This window comes from Panthera leo, chromosome F2, assembly GCF_018350215.1.
Source record: "Panthera leo isolate Ple1 chromosome F2, P.leo_Ple1_pat1.1, whole genome shotgun sequence".
NCBI classification, from domain to species: Eukaryota; Metazoa; Chordata; class Mammalia; order Carnivora; family Felidae; genus Panthera; species Panthera leo.
The window spans coordinates 47,237,050-47,258,690 of NC_056695.1; the positions used below are offsets into that span (position 1 = coordinate 47,237,050).

At 46.6% G+C, this 21,641-nt stretch overlaps 1 long non-coding RNA gene across 1 annotated transcript in view; it reads right to left on the reverse strand.

Annotated features, from left to right (window-relative positions):
* LOC122210495 overlaps window positions 1-21,641 on the reverse strand; it is a 92,583-nt gene that overhangs the window by 38,216 nt on the left and 32,726 nt on the right. The gene's annotated exons all lie outside the window — the stretch shown is intronic.

The window sequence follows — 21,641 nt, forward strand, 5'->3', positions numbered from 1 at the left end:
CTGGAAAGCAAAACAACAGATGCCTACCACAGCGATGGAACTGGCATTCAAACGTCCTTTCCGCCGCTTTCTAGTCTGAGGAATAACAAACTTGTCTTTATATAGGATCAACACCTGTTTCCCTCCAACTTCTCCTCATTGGTCCTGAGGTTCCAACTTGGGAGTCACACAACAGCAGCCTATTCTTTGTTGCATCTGACAGTCCGTCAATTATTTGAAGGCAACTAGCATACTCTCCTCCCCACGCTGCCCCAACTCCCCAGCGCTAGTCTCCTCAAATCTGGCTATAAATATTTCTGGTTCTGTAAACTCTTCCTCACATGATATGGTTTGAGCATCTTCTCCCCTGGTGGTTCTCCTTAAAACCTGCTTCAGATTTTTTTCTTTTCCCATTTAAAGCACGGGGGCCAGAGGAACTCAAGGGTAACACTTCTGATATGCTTTGTTCAAAGCAGAGTAGAGAAGAGCATGTCGGAATTACAGAACCTTAAAGACCAAATGGTCATTTGCCTTCACTTTCTGCCTGATACAGGCTCTAGTGCCTAATGAGCCTAGTTCTGCGTCTTAGTATTGCTATTAGTTAGCTGTATCCGTCAGGTAAGTTATTTATGCTTTGTGGGTAGGCTTCCTTCCCTGGTACCTGTAATCATAACACATGCCTCTAGACGCTGTAATTATTCAATGAGACAATGCATGTAGAGTATTTCCACAGTGCCTACCCCATAGCAGACCTTTGGCATACTTACTACTATTACCATTTATTATTATTCCTCTGTCCCAAGAAAGTGGCCATTCAGCCTTTCTATGGCCACTGAAAGTGGGTCATTGCCAGAGAAACCATGTCTGTCCTTCAGAGTTTGCTTAAAGGCACAAGAAAGACAGACTGGTCAAAGAGCACAAAGGTCAGAGTTTATAGACACTATCAGACGGAAATATCATTTGGGAAATAAAAACAACCTTGTGGGAGAATGTGCAATGCTACAGGGTAAGGAAACAATGGTACTTCTCTTTGGGTAGGTTAAGTGCAAGTTAACTTTGCTTTCCTTCCCTGCCTCCCCCCAGGATTCTCAGGAAACAGCCATTATTTCAGAATCCACGAAGACCAAGTTCTCACTATCAAGGGTAAAAACCAGCATGCAAATATTTGTCTTTTTTTTTTTTTTTAAGATTGTTTTAAGTAATCTCTACACTCAATGTGGGGCTCAAACCCTCAACCTCGAGATTAAGAGTTGCACACTCCACCAACTGAGCCAGCCAGGCACCAAACAGATATTTGTCAATACCCAGTAATTAAAATGGCTTCTCACACCCATAGTAAGCTCTGCTCACACGACTTTCAAACTTGAATTTCCTGCTCCCGTAACTAATTAGCCAAATAAAACAAAGCAGGCCTGGAGTATACATGTATATGCCCTAGAAATTGGCCATCACCTTTACTGCACTGAGACGCTGCTCAGAATGGCTAGAAAATGGTGGGGATGAAGGTAGTAGTCTCTGTATGGTGATCAGTGGTTTCAGAAACAACTGCAAACTTATTTATGCATGTATGCATTTATATATTTATTTATTTTGAGAGAAAGAGAGAGAGAGAGAGCATGCACAAGAGCACGTTAGAGGAACAGAGGAAGAGAGAGAATTTTAAGCAGGCTCCACGCTCAGTACAGAGCCCGACACAGGGCTCCATCCCAGGACCTGATCATGACCTGAGCCAAAATCAAAAGTCAGACACACAACTGACTGAGCCCTCCAGGCACCCTGACAACCGCAGACTTAAAAGTGTTTGTAGCAGTAAGGCGTCATTAAGGGGATAGTTAAGAGAACTGGGTTGGAGTCAGAAACAATAACTAGATTGTGTGACTTCCCATTTGTCCACAGAGGACCAACTCTGAGACTTCATCATGGTCTTATGAACCCTGGCAGTGTGCCTGTCTCAGAACAAGAATGCAAAGCTGAATGAATGAACGAATCAACCGCCTAAGTTCAGATCCCAGCTCTGCACTTAACCACATGTGATCTTATGCAAGTTCTGGAACTTCTCTGTGCCTCGAGCTTGTCTATAAAATGGAGATCATAATAATACCTGTCTCAGGATTGCTGTGGAGACTCAATGAGAAAATGTGGACAGTTTAGAACAGCACATTCCCCATAGTAGGAGCTCGCTACCTGGGGGCTGTGATTGTTCTAGCTCTCCAATATCATTACCACTGACTTTGGATCAGTCCTGGTACTTGGTCCGTACACAATAATCCTCACATTGCACAGATACCCAAAGAGTTAAATTGCTACATTAGCAGCTGTGTTACCACCAGCAATGGTCAACAATGAGACAGCTAAGTTTTTGTTTGCTTGTTTGTTTCTGCCAATTGAATTTTAAGATCCTTTGCTTCACTATAATTAAGTCTTTGAACTGGCAAGGCTCTTTCTATGTAATCACCAGCTGCCAATTCTCCCTTGCCTTCCCATCTCACTAACAGGACTTCAGTGATGTGCACCCAATGATGGACTTCAGAGCTTTGGGAACACACAGGGGAAGGGGAAGCACCTATCATTTATCTGGAGGTGACTTAAATAACTTCTGCAACAAAGAGAGACAATGTGAAAGTAGGGGAGGTTTTGGTTTTTGTTTTAAAGAAAACTAACTCGGTAAAAAAAAATTTTTAAGTTTATTTATTTTGAAAGGGGGGGGGCAGAGAGAGAGGGAGAGAGAGAGAATCCCAAGTAGGCTCCAGGCTGTCAGCGCTGAGCCAGATGAGGATGTGGGGCTCAAATTCGTGAACCGTGAGGTCATGGCCTGAGCCGAAATCAAGAGTCAGATGCTTAACCAACTAAGCCACCCAGGTGCCCCTGAGTTGGTAAATTTTTAGAAGTTAATTACTTGGAAATGTTAGAGTTCTGAGCTTGTTTCAGCCATGTACCCTACAATATTGCAATCAATTTTCAGGTCCCAATCTCCCTTGACTTGATTCTCTCCCTTCTCATCAATGATTATGACACAGGCAAGTTGAAGTGATGTACCAAAAGCCCCTTGGAATCAAAAGGAAGCCATGTGATGCATGTGGGTCTATGTGTAGACTCTCCATTATACTATATATGTTATGCATATAATATTATCCTAATATTCTATTATTTTAACCACACAATTACTTTCTTTAATTATGTTTTACCAGAACAACACTTTTAACTTTTAAAATATACAGATTGTGTACAATTTATTGAGGAAAAAACCCAGAACTTTACTTTTCTGGTGTCTTCCGTAACTGTGCTAATAAAAGTAGCTAACATTACTAGACTGTCTCAAGCCAGACACCGTCCTTTAAGGAGCCTATCTTTTGCTCTTAATAATATTATGGCCTCCTTAAAAAGAAAAAGCGGGGGGGGAAGTTGAGGGGAGGGTGGAAGGACTTTTCAGTTCTATTATCTTTGGCATTTTCTACCAGTCTGGAGTTTTCTCAGGTCTTGAGACAAGAAGCACATATTCATCTAAGACATTAAAAAAAAAAAAAAAAAAAAAAAAAAGAGTCCTGAATGTCTTTACAGTTTCTTCCTTGAGCTGTCTAGAGGGAACTATTTATTTTGCCTCTTTACCTTGCAAATAGCTAACGGCTTCCAGCCAGGGCTCAACCCAACCCTTTTGTGCCCTGCAGCCATCGCTGTGTCTTTAAAAGAAAACCGATTCTCTGGAATGCTGTGCGTGCACATGCCTGTCCCACTCGGCAGGCCCCACCTGCTGAGCAGGTAAACCAGATCCTCCTGCCGGCCTCTGCAGCCACATTCCAGCCAGGCAAGCTCCTACTCTCTAATTGTTACCTGTCAAACAGGTCAACCAGGCACTTGGGTCTGGTCCAAACACGCGCATGTTCCCACGAAACCCTAAACCTGCAAACCTTTGACCTTTCTATAGTTTCCCGATTCCCTTGCTTATTTCAGCCGGGGCTGATTTAAATCCAAATGATGACTTTTTAACGGGCACATAGTTTCTTTTCTTCCCCCTCACCATGGATGGTAAAGCTGATCACGCAGTGTTTGGGGTTTCTGGACTAGCACACCGTGGTAATTGGAATTGACCAGAAGGCAAAGATCAGGGTAGCAAAGCTCCTGAAACGAAACCCACTAGCTCTAAATCACTCCTGGAAATCACAGGCTGTCCACCTGACCAAATGGAGAGTGAATTCCCTAGGGTGGATTAAAAAATGGAGGTGCCTCCCAGGTGAAAACTCGTTTCCTCTCCTTCCTGGCACTAGGCCGGCAGCCGAGAATGTGGCCTATCAGCCTCAGCCTCAGACTTGCTGCTTGTGAGACCGTGAGTAAGTCACGGGGACCGTTTGGGCCTTGACTTCCTCTCTCTGGTAAAGAGTAGAAGGAGGCTACACAGGTTCTAAGGCCTCTTCGGGTTCCATTCCAAGTAGGGGGATCATGTCACAGGAATGCCGATGCCTCTCCATCCTTACTATTTGGGGCTGGGTGGGAGGCTTGGGCGCTATATCAGCTTGGGGCCATCTTGATTAGGTTACCAGGTCTGGGCACTTTTCCTCAAGCATGGGTTTCCCCTCTTGGGAAACCTGGATAGAGTACAGGACATCCATCTGAACCTATGTTTGCCTCTGTATCTCACCTAGTGAGTGCAGTCCTTCTTAATTGGGAGAGGTGACTATCTCGATTGCTTTGGTAGTACGGACTATCCTTTTTTACTCTGCTGGTAATGAATTCAGACCCAAAACTACAGGTTCACCGAATCCAAATGTTTCATTTTGCAGATAAAGAATCTGAGAGCTAGAGAAGGGGTATGAGTTACCAGATGTCCCTCAGTTAGTCAGGCTTTACACTTAAGGCACTGTGGGAGTCAGTGAACGTTGTGGGCTAGGAGAATCACTGCCAGAGAAGTGACATCGGAAGATGCTCCCTCTCAAGACTGCTCCAATTAAGGAATGTCAAAAATCCAAGCAAAGAACACAAGCTCTCTCTTCCGAGATGGGTGGTGCTATCAGGCCCGTTTGCTGGGGCTGGGGCAGCAGGGGGAGGGGGCGGTGGGAGGTTCTCCTCTCGGGCTGGACAGGTTATTCTACAAAGAGCTAAGGATCACTGCATGCGGAGCAGGGTCTGGCACTTCCTGCTCGTTCATCCAGCTCAGACTTGTCTGCCAGAGCCAAACCTGCAGGGCTGGCTCCCAAGAGAGAAACTTCCTTGAGGCTCTGGCATGGTGGAGTCAGGCAGTCTGCAGGTCTGCTTAGCATCCTTCTCACCGGCTGCACAGTATACGGTGCATGGGCTTAAGGAGAGGGACTCCAACCAGAAGCCTGCCTGGTTTGGTCCCCGGGGTGCCATTAACTCACGAGGGCTGCTCTACGCTGTGGGCGCCAGGACCCCCACTCCCCCCACCCCCTGCCCAGACAGACACACAGAAAGGGGTTATATGGACGGAAGGGGGCTTCAGAGGTCAAACTGGACGAGCGGGCCCTTTGTCTCCTTGTGAAGACCTTCCGGAACATGTAGACCACTACGTGTTTGCTTTAAAATAAACATTACGCAGTATTTACACAACATACCTGATTAGCATTGTTTTCTCATTCCCAAACACAAAACTTTCCACACATAACGAGTTGTTCAGCCGTCAGCTTCCATCAAGTGCCACACATCCTGATTTTCATACTCTTCCCCGGTTCCCTCCGCCACGTATTGACTGTGGAACACTGAACCCGTTATAGGGGCTTCCTGAGCCCTTAGCTTCCTCAACGGCATGATGGGAACACTGTCCTACTGAGGACGTGGCTGCACTGTGTGGAAGAAATGACATGGCGTTTCCTGCCTGGCGTTCCTGCCTATGTATGAGGCTTCACACATAATATGCATTTAATGGCAGCTGTTTTTGTTGCCGTGACCGACGTAAAACTTATCCAAATAGTGACCCACGTGGCCCAGTTTCAGAATGGTAGTTCTGATGATCAAAACATAACTTCAGAGTAACTCGGAGTTCTTTACTTGCTGGTCTCCAACACCGTGAAGGGGGTCTTCTCACACACCATAGCAGCCCCCTGTCCACGCGTTGCCTTCAATTCCAGGCTCCTTCCCCTGCCGTCCCTTGTACTTCTCCCTGCCTCGACTCGTCATGTGTGGGCAAGCGAGGTGGGGTTGAAAACAGATTTTAGCATCAAAGACTCCAAAGCCTGATTAGAAAAGGCACACTCTGAAGGAGAGGGTGTTTTCGGTCATGGCTTGGGATCTTCTCCACCCTCATCCTCCTCTGTTGGCTATAGATCATCCAAATGACCACATGGCAGTAGTGATATTGGGTGACTGTCCCTCCCTCACCCTTTCTTTAGGTCACCACACTGATCACAAAGCAGGCTTTCAGAGCAAGGAGTCTAAAGGCTGAGAGAATCTACCAACGGGGTAATCTGGCTCCCAAATCCTCAAGTGTTGACAGCTCTCGTTAAAGCCCTGCCTTTTCTAAAATCAGAATGGCCCGGGGCTACCCTGAGCACACTCTACAGGGCAGGGTCAGAGCCCTGCCCCCGGTAAAAGCAGCATGGCCTCTGGGGTGGACGAGGAGTTCTGCCGGACATTTGGCCCAGGGGTTGATAAGGAAGTAAATCAGTCAAGGTCCTACCTGGAACAGAGGGTGTACTCAACAAATAGTTGTTGAATTCGGGCTGACTGAGCCCCATACATCTGATGAATCACCAAAACTTTTCAATTTTACCCCCTAAATCTCTCATATCTATTGACTGCTTCACATTCTCCTTGCTCTGCCTCCCACTTAGAGCACTGAGGTTTTGCATTTGAATTAATGCAACAGCATCCTAACCGAGCTTCTAAGAATGGTTTAGGTGGTCTTTGATGGTCTAGCTGAGAATTCTCTCTGCAGCCTCACTCCTGGCCACTCCCCATCTTGGATCTGGGGCACACAGCACCTGCCTGGGACACCCTCCCTGCCCAACCCCTACCCATCCCTATGCATCGCTGTCTTCAGGAGTGTCTACACTCTACCAAAACCAGTTTGGAACCCCCTCTCAGGCTCTTGCCAGTACAATAACAGGCAGACGTTCCATCCAGGTCACTACTACAGACTGTTCGATGGGCTGTTCAATATGCGTTTTCTCATGTGATCTGTAGGACCACACAGGTGTGACCATGCCCCCTTGACAGATGAAGAAACTGAGTATCAAGACATGAAACAACTCGCCTACAGTCAGCCAGCTGAGACAGAGGCAGAGTCTATGTTAATCCAGATCTATGGGACTGAGGCCTACGCTTTTAACTTCTACAAGAAGCTATCCCAACAATACTCAACTCACTCTGTAATTAAACAAGTCAGGGGTCAAATAATTAGTTAATGAGGCTCTGAGGCAATAATGAAGGAGATCAAGAGATTCTCGTGAGCATGAGAGAAATTCAAATTCAAGTGAACATGTGACTTTTCAAAGGAAGGTGTCTGGGTCCTTTGGGAGCAGTTGCTGTTTGAGCCACACTAGACTAGCCAATTTAAAAAATATATATATTTGTTTTATTTTTTATTTTAGAGAGAGAGAAAAAGAGAGTGCACGAGCAGTGGTGATGGGTGGAGGAGGGGCAGAGGGAGAGAGAGAGAATGCTGAGCAGGCCCCCTGCTCAGCGTGGAGCTGGTCTCAGGGCTCAATCCTATGACCCTGGAATCATGACCTGAGCCACATTAAGAGTCAGACATTCAACTGACTGAGCCATCCAGGCACCCCTAGATTAGTCATTTTTACTCACATAAGTATTTAAAAGACACTCTTACAGTCACATTCTGAAGAACTTTTTTACAATGATTACAAATGAAATGGGGGATGGGGGGGACAGTACCTGGCTGGCTCAGTCAGTACAGCATGGGACTCTTGATCCCAGGATCGTGAGTTCAAGCCCCAAGTTGGGTGTGGAGCCTACTTTAAACAAACAAACAAACAAATAAATAAATAAAATTTTGGGTACAGACACACATTTTTGCTTTGAGGTTAGACACTAGCAATTAGAAAGTTTTAGGAGGGAATGAGTTCTGAAAGGCAGTCCTCCAAAGGCTGAGATGTAGGGAGTGGCCACAGTGGCCACAGAGAAAGAGACCACCTAGAGACTAACAGGAAGAGCCTGGGGGAGGATGACACACGGAGGGGCTCTGGGAGGTGTGTGGGGGACACAAGAATGCCAGCACCCTATCTTTCCAAAGACCCCCGGTGCTCCTGAGCTCAGAGACAAACTAAATTTGATGCAGAAGAAACAAGCTGTCCTGGGACTGGTGGTGGTTAGAGACATGGCGGAGGGAGCTTGAATCTGAACTGCTTTAACCAGCATGGGAAGACGAATAGCATGCACCAAGTGCTGCCTAATGTCTCACCTGGATACTCCTGAGAGGGCTTCAGGATTAAATGTCTGAGTTGATGCCAGGAAGGACATGAGGACATCAACTGATCTGGCTTCCTTCCCTTCCAGAGAATGAGAGTCAACATGACTTAGCCATGGGCTTTGATTGGAAATAAATATGAACAGGAGCAGACAGTTAAGACTCTAAGTGTGAAGGGAGTCACATCCGGTTGCTTTGGCTCCTTCCCACCCTGTCTTCACTTTGTCCCACAGCCCTTGCCTGTTGGACTTCTGGTTTCTGCTCCAAAGGCTGGGATTCAAGATCGTGAAAGAATGAATAAGATCATCAATTCAAAACTTAGAGGATGCAGCAAGATTTGCTAAACAAATGATGTGAGAAAGGAATGTTTTTCTTAAACTAGCCATCGTAAATCTTTTCTGAGATAAGGTACGGTACACAATAACAAAATGAAATAAGAATTAATATTGGGGCTCCTGGGTGTCTCAGTCACTTGGGTGTCCAATTTGGGCTCAGGTAATGATCCTGTGGTCCATGGGTTTGAGCCCCATGTCGGGCTCTATGCTGACAATTCAGAGCCTGGAGCCTGCTTTAGATTCTGTGCCTCCCTCTCTCTCTGCCCCTCCCCCACTCATGCTCTGTCGCTCTCTCCCTCAAAAAAAAAAAAAAAATTAATATTGAAGTTAAGAAGAGAAAGGTAGCTATGGTGCTTATAAAAATTCCTTGATGGGTGCCTGGGTGGCTCGGTTGGTTAAGCGACTGACTCTTGATTTTGGCTTAGGTCATGATCTCACAATCGTGGGATCCAGCCCTGCATCAGGCTCTGCTCTGAGCATCGTGCCTGCTTGGGATTCTCTCTCTCCCTCCCTCTCTTTCAAAATAAATAAATAAACTTTTAAAACATGTAAGTAAAGACATTCCTTGAATGTAGAAGTACAGAACTAAAACCCACCACGTCATCAGTAGCACCCATCGAGTCCGCTAAACAAAGAAATCATATCAGAAGAGGAAACGTTTTTTACAGAAGGTCTGCAGAAATCAGCTTGTGCTTTATGAGGGAGCATCGTAGAATGGGCAGGCTATCTCCCCAAATGGAAAGTATTGCTCCTGTTTATGGAAGAAATACGTCTAAACTTGAATGTCAGAAAACTACATGAATCAATTAGTGGCTGAGTGAAGCAATTGAAATGCATCCAACTTCCTACCTGCAAAAGGTAATAATGTTTCATCATAATGAATGATAACAGCCTGCAATGGCATGTGAGCACCGCGAGGCTGACACACACACGTGTACACATACGCACGCACACAAAACAGGATTTGTGCTGCTCAGTGACTTCAACAGCAAGTCCTTCCATGAAAAAAGTAGTGGGACTGCAGACCCATGTGTGTCCAAAGCAAATCCGTGCTGACCCTGTTGGGAGCTTTGGCGAAAAAGGAGCCGTCCGATGGAGGAAGTGGCTAAAGCTGCCTGCAGAAAAACACTAGCCTAACTTCTCTCTGGGAGAGGGAAGGAAAAGCTACACTGTTCAGGTTTCATTAATACATTTATTGAATATATTAAGAAAGTACAGGGCGCCTGGGTGGCTCAGTTGGTTAAACGACTGACTTTTGATCGGGCTCAGGTCATGATCTCATGGTTGATGAAATCAAGCCCTGTGTTGGGCTCTGTGCTGAGTGTGGAGCCTGCTTGGGATTCTCTCCCTCCCTCTCTCCCTGCTCCTCCCCTGCCAACGCACACGCTCACTCTCTCTCTCTCTCTCTCTCTCTCTCTCTCTCAGATATAAATAAACATTAAAAAGAGAGTACAATTCTTATATGGGCAAAATTCAAAAAGACTTTGTAAATTTATACAGAAGCGTTCTAGCAGTCTATCGTGTGTCCTTGAACTTGCCAAGGGCTTTCTGAGAAGACATCATCACTTCCCTGCAATTTTATTATTATTTTATTTTTACTTGAAGATACTTTTTTAATTTAAATTCCAGTTAGTTAACATGCAGTGTAATATTAGTTTCAAGTGTATGAGATAGTAATTCAGCACTTCCCTACATCACCCGGTGCTCCTCAGAGCACGTACCCTCCTTAATTCCCATCATCTATCTAACCTATCGGTTACCCACCTCCCCTCTGGTGATCATCAGTTTGTTCTCTACAGTTAAGAGTCTGTTTCTTGGTTTACTTCCCTCCAATTTTCATCTAACTGGGTAGACAAAACAAGTGACGGAAATGCAGACTGTCTCCGGCCATGGATGAGTGAAGAAAGTTTGTGTGGTTTGGTTAACCTGGGGACACAGGGAGTCAGAGAGCAGAAAAGCATACGCTATGGGATTAGTCAGCAAAGGGCAGTCCTGTTAAATAAATTAATTTAAAGAAATCACTTGTTGGGGCACCTGGGTGGCTCGGTCGGTTAAGCGTCCGACTTCGGCTCAGGTCATGATCTCGCAGTCCATGAGTTCGAGCCCCGCGTTGGGCTCTGTGCTGACCGCTCAGAGCCTGGAGCCTGTTTCAGATTCTGTGTCTCCCTCTCTCTCTGCCCCTCCCCTGTTCACGCTCTGTCTCTCTCTGTCTCAAAAATAAATAAACGTTTAAAAAAAAATTTAAAGAAATCACTTGGACTTCAAATGTCCCAGCTCTGTCCACGATGCCCAAACAAATCATCACAAGGATACTTGCTGGGTATCTCCAGGGCTTATGACACTGGGAGACTTACTATATTCAAAGTGCCTCACATGTGGTATCCTCTTTAATCCTGCCACCGCCACCAAAGGGCGTGTCTTAACACCATCCTGTGGTACGGGGGAGGAAACTGAGACACAGAGCAGCTGATCACCTTGCCCTAAGTGACAGAACTAGTAAGTGACCTGAGATATTAACCACTACCCTCTACCAGCCAGAGAGTAAATGCTCGGTAACTGTTGAGGCTTCCTGGCGAGCAGAGAAGCTGTCGAAAGTCTCAGCATAACCTACTACTTCTGCTAAAGTAACACCTGCTTTGAAACACAGTTGGTTTGGAAATCTCAGGGGCATCAATGCATTCATAACACAGCAATTATACAAAGGATTTTCAGTGAACTACTACTACTCAGAATATTTGCCCTTCAAATGTTGAAGGGTCGCCTCTAAACATTCCATTCAGCTTATAATGGTGATTATAACAAGCAGAGTTTTGGCAACATTTAATTCTTTCCCACGCTAGAATATCCGATTCTGCCTAGTTTTGTCAATAGAGGTTAGGTTTAATGCATACCACCTAATTTCTGGATTTAGTGTTTGCCCCTTTTGAACCTGTAAGAGGTTCAGCTAACATCTACAGGAGTCAGAAGTCTTACCCAGTGACATTTTGGAACAATCCAAGAAATGCTTACATTTCACTGAGATTTCATTTAAGGTGATCCAGTGGTCCCTCATGGAAACTACCTCCTTTACTAAAATTCAGCCTGATAGAGCATCAGGTTTAAATGACACACAGATGCCAAGATTCCCAGCTCTTCTTGTGGCATTAAGAATGTGTTACATTGTGGAGTGCCTGGGTGGCTCAGTCAGTTGAGCATCCGACTTTGGCTCAGGTCATGATCTTGCGGTTCATGAGTTTGAGCCCCACCTTGGGCTCTGTGCTGCCAGCTCAGAGCCTGGAACCTGCTTCGGATTCTGTGTCTCCCCTCATCTCTCCCTCTCCCATGCTCATGCTCTGTCTCTGTCTCTTAGTAATAAATAAACGTTAAAAAAAATTTTTTTTTTTAAAAAGAATGTGTTACATTGTTTTCTTACAGCCACTCACTCATATTGTTTAGGCCCCATTATTATAGTCAACATATTACACAAATCACTTGGATTTTTCTTTTTGGTATATTGGAATAAAAGTGTCCATTATGCCATTATGCAAAAACATGTAAGTAATGAGACCTAAAATACATAGCTAATAAACCCGAGAGGGTATTTACCCCAGGTAAACTGTCACGCAGGTATACAAGGGGACATACACAAGCATGGCTCTTCCAGTGCTGTGGTGTTTGGGAGCTAGAAGCAATGTGGGTGGGTACCACTGGGGGTGTGGACGGGGAAAATATGTTGGAAGCATGGACTGGAATACTCGACAGCAGACAGGAACAAAAGACTGGATGGAGTGAAAAATGAACTATCAGAATAAGGCTAGAGCATAATGCATTTACATAACACAAGGACAGGTATATAGAGCAGCAAAACACATTTTCACAAGAATGCATATGAACACCAGTGTACGTTGTACATGCATCAAGTATATGAGGACGGTTGCCTGTGGTGAGGGGGTGAGAAACTCAAGGGAGAACGGAGTAAAAGGGAATAAATACGAGAGAGGGCCTTGCATGGACCGATGAAGACGACGTACTGTGAACTGATGGTTATGACAAACTCAGGTCTGCATCTGAGGTCCAAAGCCCAGAGAAGTACATTTAACCCAAAAAAGGTTTTCATCTTGGGCGCTCAGCCCTGTGGCTCCTGAGTGAGGTGTTTGAGAGCAAGGTTAATGATTGCTGGTGGGTTTCTTAAGCTCCCTGGACGTGCTTGGAGGCTCTTTAGGCCAGAGCCTCTCAACCTTGGCTGGACAGGAAAGATACCTGGGAAAAAGTAAAAAAAATCCCCCTGGTAGGCCCCACCCCCGGAGCTTCTATTATGGGTCTGTGGTGAGGCCCAGGCATCTGTATTTTTCCAGCACTTCCCAAGTAATTCTAGTGTGCATCCAGGATTGAGAACCCGTGTTTTAGGCTTTTTCTTTCTCTTTTCTAGTTGCCAGTGTTGCATTCTTCGGCATTTGAAAAGAGACGGCTGAAATCAGATAATTTTCCTTTTGCCAAACATCAATCTCATGGCTCACAGAGAGCACCAGAGATAGCATAATTCATCGATTCTTTTGATTATACGATGAAAACTTCTGGCTGGCCACTGCATGTGCTTAGGGTGGGTACTGCATAATCCTAGGGGATGTATCCACAGCACAGGTTATGTATCTGTTGCTCCCTGGAGTTGACCAGTGCACAACCTGCTCTGTGGCACATGGCAGCCTGAGTGCCCCCTGTGTGCCACACACTGGGCTAAGTGTCTTGGCTACATTGGTGAACCAGATGGCAATGTCACTGCCCTGGTGGAACTTCCAACCTCCAGGAAAGGTGGTCACAATGTGATTTCCATGAAGCGTGGCTGTGCAATGGTGGGAGGGGCACTTCCGGAGCTCAGGTCAGGGCCCCTCACCCAGTCTACGGGTCAGGGAGGGCTTTCAGAGGAATTGAAATTTGGACCAAAATCTGAAACGTAAATACATAGGATGGTCTGCGATGTGGGAGAAGAACCGTCCCATCCACCAAGAGGAACATCCCTGAAAGGGTAGAGAGATTTTTACCATGCTCATAACATAACAAAGGAACTGAAAGAAACTCAGAGTGAGTGAGTGTGATGGTCAGGGATGAGAGATGGGTACTCCAGAGGAAGGCAAGTGGTCTGGGCGTTATCACATAAAATATTCAAATATGGGACTTAGATCATTCTGGCAACAAGTAAGAGTTGATGCTGTAGGGAGGCAAGGGTGGGCGCGGAGGACTAGTTATGGGACTATTGTGCAGATCGGAGTGAGAGATGGGGTGGCTTGGACAAGGCCAGGGAAAGAAGAGAAATGGACATGTGCGAATGATGTCCCAGAGGATGTCCCAGAGAGGCAGACATGGAGAGTGCCTGAGGGAAGGGGCTGATGCTAGACAGGGGCGGGGCCATTCACTGAGCTAAAGCACAGAGAGGAGGAGAAGATGGGGTGGCATACACCAGGGAAAGATGCTGATTTTGCTTGGACATGTTGGTTTTGGGCGGCCAGTCTTGCAGGGTCAGTTCCTGGGAAACAGGCTCTGAGACCCAGTTTGATGAACAAAGTATTTCTTAGGGTGTGCTCTTGAATGCAACACAGAAAGGAGGGGAAAGAAACAGGAGTAGGCAGAAGGAGAGATCCAGCTGCAGGGCAGGCCTAATGACTGCCTTGGCTGAGGCAGAGTATATTTTCCAAACATGGCCCCACGAACTGTGTCCCATCCCACATATTCTTACCGTGAGTTCGAAGTTCCTCCAAGGAGAGGTGGGGTCTATAGTCTATATTCTCGAACTTGGGGGACTTTTAAACTGCTTGACCAGAGTGATGCTGCATGACTCCTAAGGCTAGGTATAAAAGGCAATATGGCTTCTGCCTGGCTTCCTCTCTCACCACACGCATTTTAGGAGCCCTGAGTCAACAAGTAAGAAGTTTGGTTTCCCTGAAGTCTCCATGCTGGAAAAAGCATGTAGAGAAATCATGTAGTAGGTAGAGAGAGAAGTCTGAGGAGGCCAGCAGTCTAGCTGTCTGCAGTTTGAGCATGCCCAGTCCAGGTGCCAGACCCATGAGTGAGTGAGCGAGCTTTTAAATGCGCCCGGCCCCAACCTCCAAGCTACCCCAGAAAACGCTGGGTGGAGCAGAGACGAATAATCGTTTTGTCCCTTCTTCAACATGGAGACCAGCCCAGACTGCAGATTCATGTGCAAAGTAAGTGTTGCCATTGTCTTAAACCATTACACTTTGGGGTGGTTTGTTACACATCATTAGATAACCGGCCCATCAGCTCACCTCTCGGGGCCCCTTTAGAACTAGGATGGCCATGGGGCACCTGGGGGACTCAGTTGGTTAAGCGTCTGACTCTTGATTTTGGCTCAGGTCATGATCTAATGGTTCCTGAGTTTGAGCCCCCCATTGGGCTCTGCACTGACAGCAACTGAGCCTGCTTGGGATTCTGTCTCCCTCTCTCTCTGCCCCTCCCCTGCTTGCTCTCTCTCTCTCTCTCAAAATAAATAAAAATAAACTTAAAAAAAAAAAAAAAAAGAAGAACTAACATGGCCTTTCAAAGCCATTCCAAGTTGGGCCAAGATGGCAGAGGCTTCATATCCCACACTGATGAGTGACTGGATGTGGCTGCCTGAGAAGCAGCGTGACCTTGGACCAGGAGGGTCTCTCCAGCTGAGGCAATGCTGGAAGGGGTGGACAGCTGAAAGCTGGATACAAACAGCAGCCCCTGTAACTGGGGCAGAAAGTACTTCCCTGAAGGGAGATCTGGGCAGCACATTGCTATGACTACCACAGCCAAGGAGACATCAAGCCGTCTACACCGTCTAGACCTTGGAACAGCGTGATGTTGGGAAATTGAGCTACAGCACAGGGTTTCATCCTGTGGTTTCAACCTGCACTGAATCATCTGAACGCAGCGTCCTGCCCTGCCAAATCAGCACTCAGGATGATCTGCGGCCTCCTTCGGGTTACCCTCGTGCCCACTAACACTGAGAATCTCTGGATAAAGATGATTTCAAAGCCCCGGGGGAGTAGATGAGGTTCTCCAGGGAGACTACAGAGGATGAAACGAGAACCCTGAAACACCACCATTTGCGACGAAGTTAGAGGAAGAAGGGCTGCCAAGGAGAAGGGGTAGGAGTGGGGACCACAAGTGGTTTCCAGTAGGAGCAGGCACTGGTAGAAAATGCAGATTCAAGTACAAGAAGGGTGAGAACACTGGAGTGTTTATTGGATTTGGCAATAAGGAGGTTCTTGTTGGCTCTAGCCAGGGAGTCAAGGTGGGTGTTCATCACATGGGGTAACTGTGGTGAGATTTACTTCGAGCAGCTTCCTGGCTGGGAATCCTGGGGAAGAGGAAGGGACTAGGGCTAAGAAGGACTAAATGAGGACTGTCTTGAGATGGACCCTCTGCACAAAGCAAAAAGAAAAGGGCTGACAACACAGGCAGCACAAAGTAGGATGGGAAAGAGTAAATGAGTTGAGAAGCTAAAGGTAAGGCCATATAACCCATGACGGAGATGAAGGGCCAGAGAAAGGAGCTAAGCCCAGGAAGATGTTAATTGTCAAATATTCTTCAGGGTCTACACAACCCAGCCAAGGCAACTCAAAGGAGACTCTCATTTAAATAGTCACTTCAGGGGCTCCTGGGTGGCTCAGATGGTTGGGCGTCTAACTCTTGATTTTGGCTCAGGTCATGATCCCAGGTCTTGGGATCGAGCCCCACGTTGGGATCCAAACTGAACATGAAACGTGCTTGGGATTCCTTCTCTTTCTCTCTCCCTCTGCCCCTCTTCACCACTCACGCCTTCTAAAATAAAAAAAGATATATAATAAAATAAATAGTTACTTTAGTAGGCAAGAGAGCAAATGTGTTTGGAATCAACAGACTTTGATTGGGTTCCCAGCACACAAAGCAGTATCTCCTCGGAGAGTCACTTAACTTTTTAAAGCACTCATTTCCTTATCTGTAAAATGGAGATCATAATGCCTACCTTGCTACTTTCCTGCAAGGACTATAGCTCATCCATTCATTCAGAGAGCATTTACTAAGCATTGCCATGGGCCAGACACCCCGCTAGACATGGGCAGTAGAACAGGGAACAGCACAGACCCGCCGGTCCCTTCCTGGAGCTTGTCCTCTAGTGAGAGAGATCAGCATTCAATCGACTCTAACAAACACTGACGTCACTACAGTTGTGGTAAGTGCTACAAGGCAGAAGAAAGACAAAGTCTCTTAGATGCCAAATTGTGCCCGGGACAGAGCAGGTGTGAAGAAGTGGTATCTACAATCATCTTCGCCACTGGGAAGGTATTTAACGGCACCGTGTTCAGAAAAATTCTGAAAAGAGGTATTTTATATTCAGTATCTGCAGCTTCCCTCTCTCTGCTGTTTTCTCCTCCTGGGCCACTGTGGTATGTCACATTTTGCTTATCAACATTAGTACTTAATTAGCCCCATTAAACACTTCCCGGAAGAACTGAGCCTCCCGGGAGGGAAGAGGGCACTGTTTCTGAGCCTTCAAAGTCACACGTGACGATGGCAGCCTGTGTCACTCGACATGTAAGCTTACTCTTGAAATTTTTACACACGAAAACAAAGGTTTTTAAAGTGTTCTCTCCTCATGCTTTCATTTGTTAGAAACAGCACAAAGATGCTCTCTTGTGACGGTAATCTGGGTAGCGTATTGGCGCCTCGTGTGGTTTTTTTTTAATTTTTGAAGTAATGTTAAGATAGAGCTGACTCATCTGGCAGGGAAGTTTGCCAGTGTGAGTCAGGAGTGAGTACGAGAGACATTTTACAACTCATCCGCCAGAAGAGTCGCTGCTAAGAGCCCCCGCTGGGATAGCACGTCGGGACCAAGCATGGGATTTGATACTCGCCACGACTCTGTGACATGCTCACTCTATGTTACAGCTGAGGGAATCGGGACTCAGACTTTACGGAGTTGTCCAAGGCCTCACAACGGGGACTCGACCCAGGCTGCGTGTCTCCCCAAACCCAGTCCCCCGCCCCAAGCTGTCTCTGGAAGAGGAGGAAGCCGGAATGGGGCTTGCGATGCTGGGTGGTCCCCTTGAGGAGGTCAGCGGAGGGGCCCCCGGCTTCCACCGGCTCGGCACACCCTCTCCTACTTCGGCAACTTCCAATCCTCACACATATGTGATTTGGGGTCAGGGACCGTGTGGCCCTGCTCTGAGGGAATACAAGCAGGGCGGCTAAAGTGAGCCTGGGCCTGGGAAAATGCTGACTGGGCTGGGCCCAGAAAGGAACTTGGGCAGGTTAGTACAGCTGCAGTGGCTTTGCCAGAAGTATGTTGTGCAGGTGAGAGAGAGAGAGAGAGAGAGTGTGTGTGTGTAGGAATGTGTGTGTGTGTGTGTGTGTGTGTGTGAGAGAGAGAGAGAGAGAGAGAGAGAGAGAGAGAGAGACTGTGTGTGTGTGAAGAGTCCAACCGAAGGAGTTCAAAGGTGAACATGCTGTTTAGCTTCCCTGGGTTACTCCGAGGCATACCCACTCCTGATTGACTGCGACACCACATTTTTAATTTTCTTTAAGGGCAAATCTGAAGGAACAGAATCCCAGTGTTACCTGAGCCACTAATCCCTGGGAGTGAAATTCCTACACACCAGCAGGTATTATTTAGAGCCTTTCTCAATTAGCAATCATAACACCTGAAGCTTTGAACCGTTGTTGTATGTTTATCTTTCTCTCCAAGTTCACTCTGTTGGCTCTCAGAGCCAGCCAAGTTCAAATAACCTTCTGTCTGGCAGCCACGGAGACAACACCCCCAGCCCCCACCCCAAAGCAGTGATAACCAGACAGAGGCTGGAGCCGATTTCCGTGATCTCTGTGTGTGTTCTGCCGCCTTTTTAGTTCATTGTGCTTTGAGATGTGCCTACTGCCATCAAGGATTTGTGGTAGCTTACAACGGTGAAACCACGCACCCAACAAAAACGCCCCGGAAACACAAAAACACTCAGATCAAAACTCAAGCCATGGGAAAAGAAAGATGTTCCAGGGTGTGTGTTCTGATGCTTCGTTTTCGCTTATGGTAAAAGAGACCCCATTGGAAGTGCAACACCAGGTAATGGTTAAGATTGAGTCGTTAGGAGTTACCCCGTCTGGATTTTTTTTTAATTTTTAATTTATTTTTGACAGAGAGAGAGAGACAGAACATGAGCGGGGGAGGGGCAGAGAGAGAGAGGGAGTCACAGAATCCGAAACAGGCTCCAGGCTCCGAGCTGTCAGCACAGAGCCCGACGCGGGGCTCGAACTCACGAACTGTGAGATTATGACCTGAGCTGAAGTCGGATGCTCAGCCGACTGAGCCACCCAGGCGCCCCACCCCATCTGGATTTTAATTATTGTGCTGTTTGCTTGAATTCTCTAAGCCTTGCTTTCCCCGTCACTAAAAATGGGGACAACAATGCTACCTATCTCACGGGATTGAGAACCAAGTAAGATAACGTATAGAAAGCGCTTAACACAGAGCCTGGCCCACGGTAAGCAATCATTTGAGTTGTGCTGCCATTTTTACTGCCATTGTGAAATTTTAATTACCCCCACCTCGCCTCTCTTTCTGGCTGCGTGCACGGATCTAGGTGGGATTTCTCCTTCTTTGGCCCCATGTGAAGACAGGTGTAGTGAATGTATTACTGGAGTCCTGTCATCCAATAGCCCAAAAGTGGATGCTATGGACTGCTCCTGTGCACGACAGCAAGATTATTCAGGCTCACAGTCTCTTGGGATTTCTTTAATTATTTATTTTATTTTTTTTTTTTTGCGCTTTGGCCTTGGTTGCAAGCTCTATTGGACACACACGTGGGATCTGCCATCGTCAGCTGTAGGGCTAAGCTGAGTCGAGGTGATGCCATATGCTCAGCAGGTCAGGTTGCATTGACACTATTCCAGGGGTATAGCCCAAGAAGATCCATGGGCCTCTTTCCACGCCAACCTGAGCTCTGTTGCTCTCTGAGAAACACATGCTCGTCAGAGCAACTGATGTCAGAGAACACGGGGAGCCGATTTGATGGACACAGTCTATAGCACAAACACCTCCAGGTGCTCCACCCCAAATACCTAGACACACAGCCATCACGTCCATTATTTTCTAATGATCCCCAGTGGCCAAGTGAGAGATGATCTATCACTCCTCAAACATAATTACTCAGGAGAATCCCACTGTGCCCTCCCACCTCCCAGCTTCGCCCCAGCTTTGCCTCAGTTCCCCAGCTTCCCGAGGCCAGCGTCATCTGGACAGGCAGGCATGTGGGCGTTACCCCAAGAGCTATCAACCGAATTCTGCCCAGTTATCTGTGTTCCATGTGGATGTCTCCCATTCTCTCTCTCCAGCCAACAAGATGGGTTCAAGGGCTGCAGTGGTTCACTTTTTATCTCTGCGTCCCTGTCCCCATCTCTCATCCTCCGGTCTACTTGGTGCCTGGAACTTAGTATGTGCTCTGTAAATGTTAAATCGGAGTAGGAGTATGAAAGCAAGGAAGCAAAGGAATGCAGTGTTTTGCAGAGAAAATGTTAAAGGAGAAGTAAACCCTACAGACCTTTACGTTGAGCCCCGACAGGGAACAGTCAGAGAGACAGAGGCTGTGGCTCCCCCTAAGACGTGATGAGCCTCAGCAGCAGGACCAGCGTCCGGGTGTCCCCCCTCTCGCTGTGCTGCCGCGCTGCCTCTTATTTCCTTCCTCAGTCTTCATCTACCGTTCTTCTCAGAGAGACTCCAGGAGTCTGCAGGGCTCTCTGTCAAATCCACCTCTCCCTGAAGTCACTAGTTCATTAACTACAGTATAACTTAGCCTGGCCTCATTACAAAACCAAATCAATAAATATTGATTGAATGTCTACTACGTCGACAGCCAGGTGAGAATGAGGGAAGGCAGGAAGCAAAGAAGAGAGAAGCTGTGTGCAACTTCTCTGTCTTATTAATGATCAGTCTGACACCCCCGTGCACATTTGAAACACAGTCCTGTGAAGGCAGCAGGCATGCTTGTGGGCTTTCGGCTAGGAAAGATAAGGTGGGGAGGTCTCCGCTGCCTCTAGAGAAAGCCCCTTTCCCCCTCAGGCAAGAGGGAGAGGAGAATGTTGTGTAAATAATGAGACCCAAACTACACCCTGTTCATGTACCAGAATTCCAAGAATGATTAAACCTGACTATAGCTCCAGGATAAACAGAAATTTAACATTGCAATTGCTCGTGCACTTTCTCTCCATGTCTGTCTGTCCCTCTCTGTCACACACGCGTGCACACACACAATGTGAACATCTGCTACCTCCTCACTGGTCCATAAGGGAGGCAGTTTAGTTTGATGGAAAGGTAACACTGGGTGCATTTAAAACACTTGACTGCTGTCCCTGCTCAGGCTCGTTCACTGGGATCCTGGCTTCCTCACTGCTCCAGGCCCCTACTTGTCCATTTTTAAAAAGTATAATGCTAATCTCATTATTTATTTGTTTTACAAGGATAGCTTCATAGACGTAACAATCCTTACAAGCCGAACTGCTGTATGCCCCACACAGCTGAAGTATTCTTTGAAAGTTGACTATAGACTTCAAGTGACTGATGGGGCAAGTGTCCTTATAAAGAGGAAGCACCAGAAAGCTCACTGACTGTCTCTCTCTCTCTCCCCCATTTGAGGACACAGTGAAAAGGCAGCAGTCTGCAAGAGGGCTCTCACCAAAGCCAAATGGGCTGGCACTTTGACCTTGGACTTCCCAGCTTCCAGCCAGAATGGTGAGAAAAGAAATTTCTGTTGTTTAATCTACCCAGTCTATGGTGTTTTCTTATGGCAGCCACAAAACGAATCTCAGTACATTAAAAAGGAGAGAAACAACACAAAGTATGTTCTCTGATCACGATGGAATGAAATTAGAAATCAATAGCAGGAAAAAATTGGGGAAACTCACAAACATGTGGAAATTAAACACTACACTTCTATATAACCAATGGATCAAAGAAGAAATCAAAA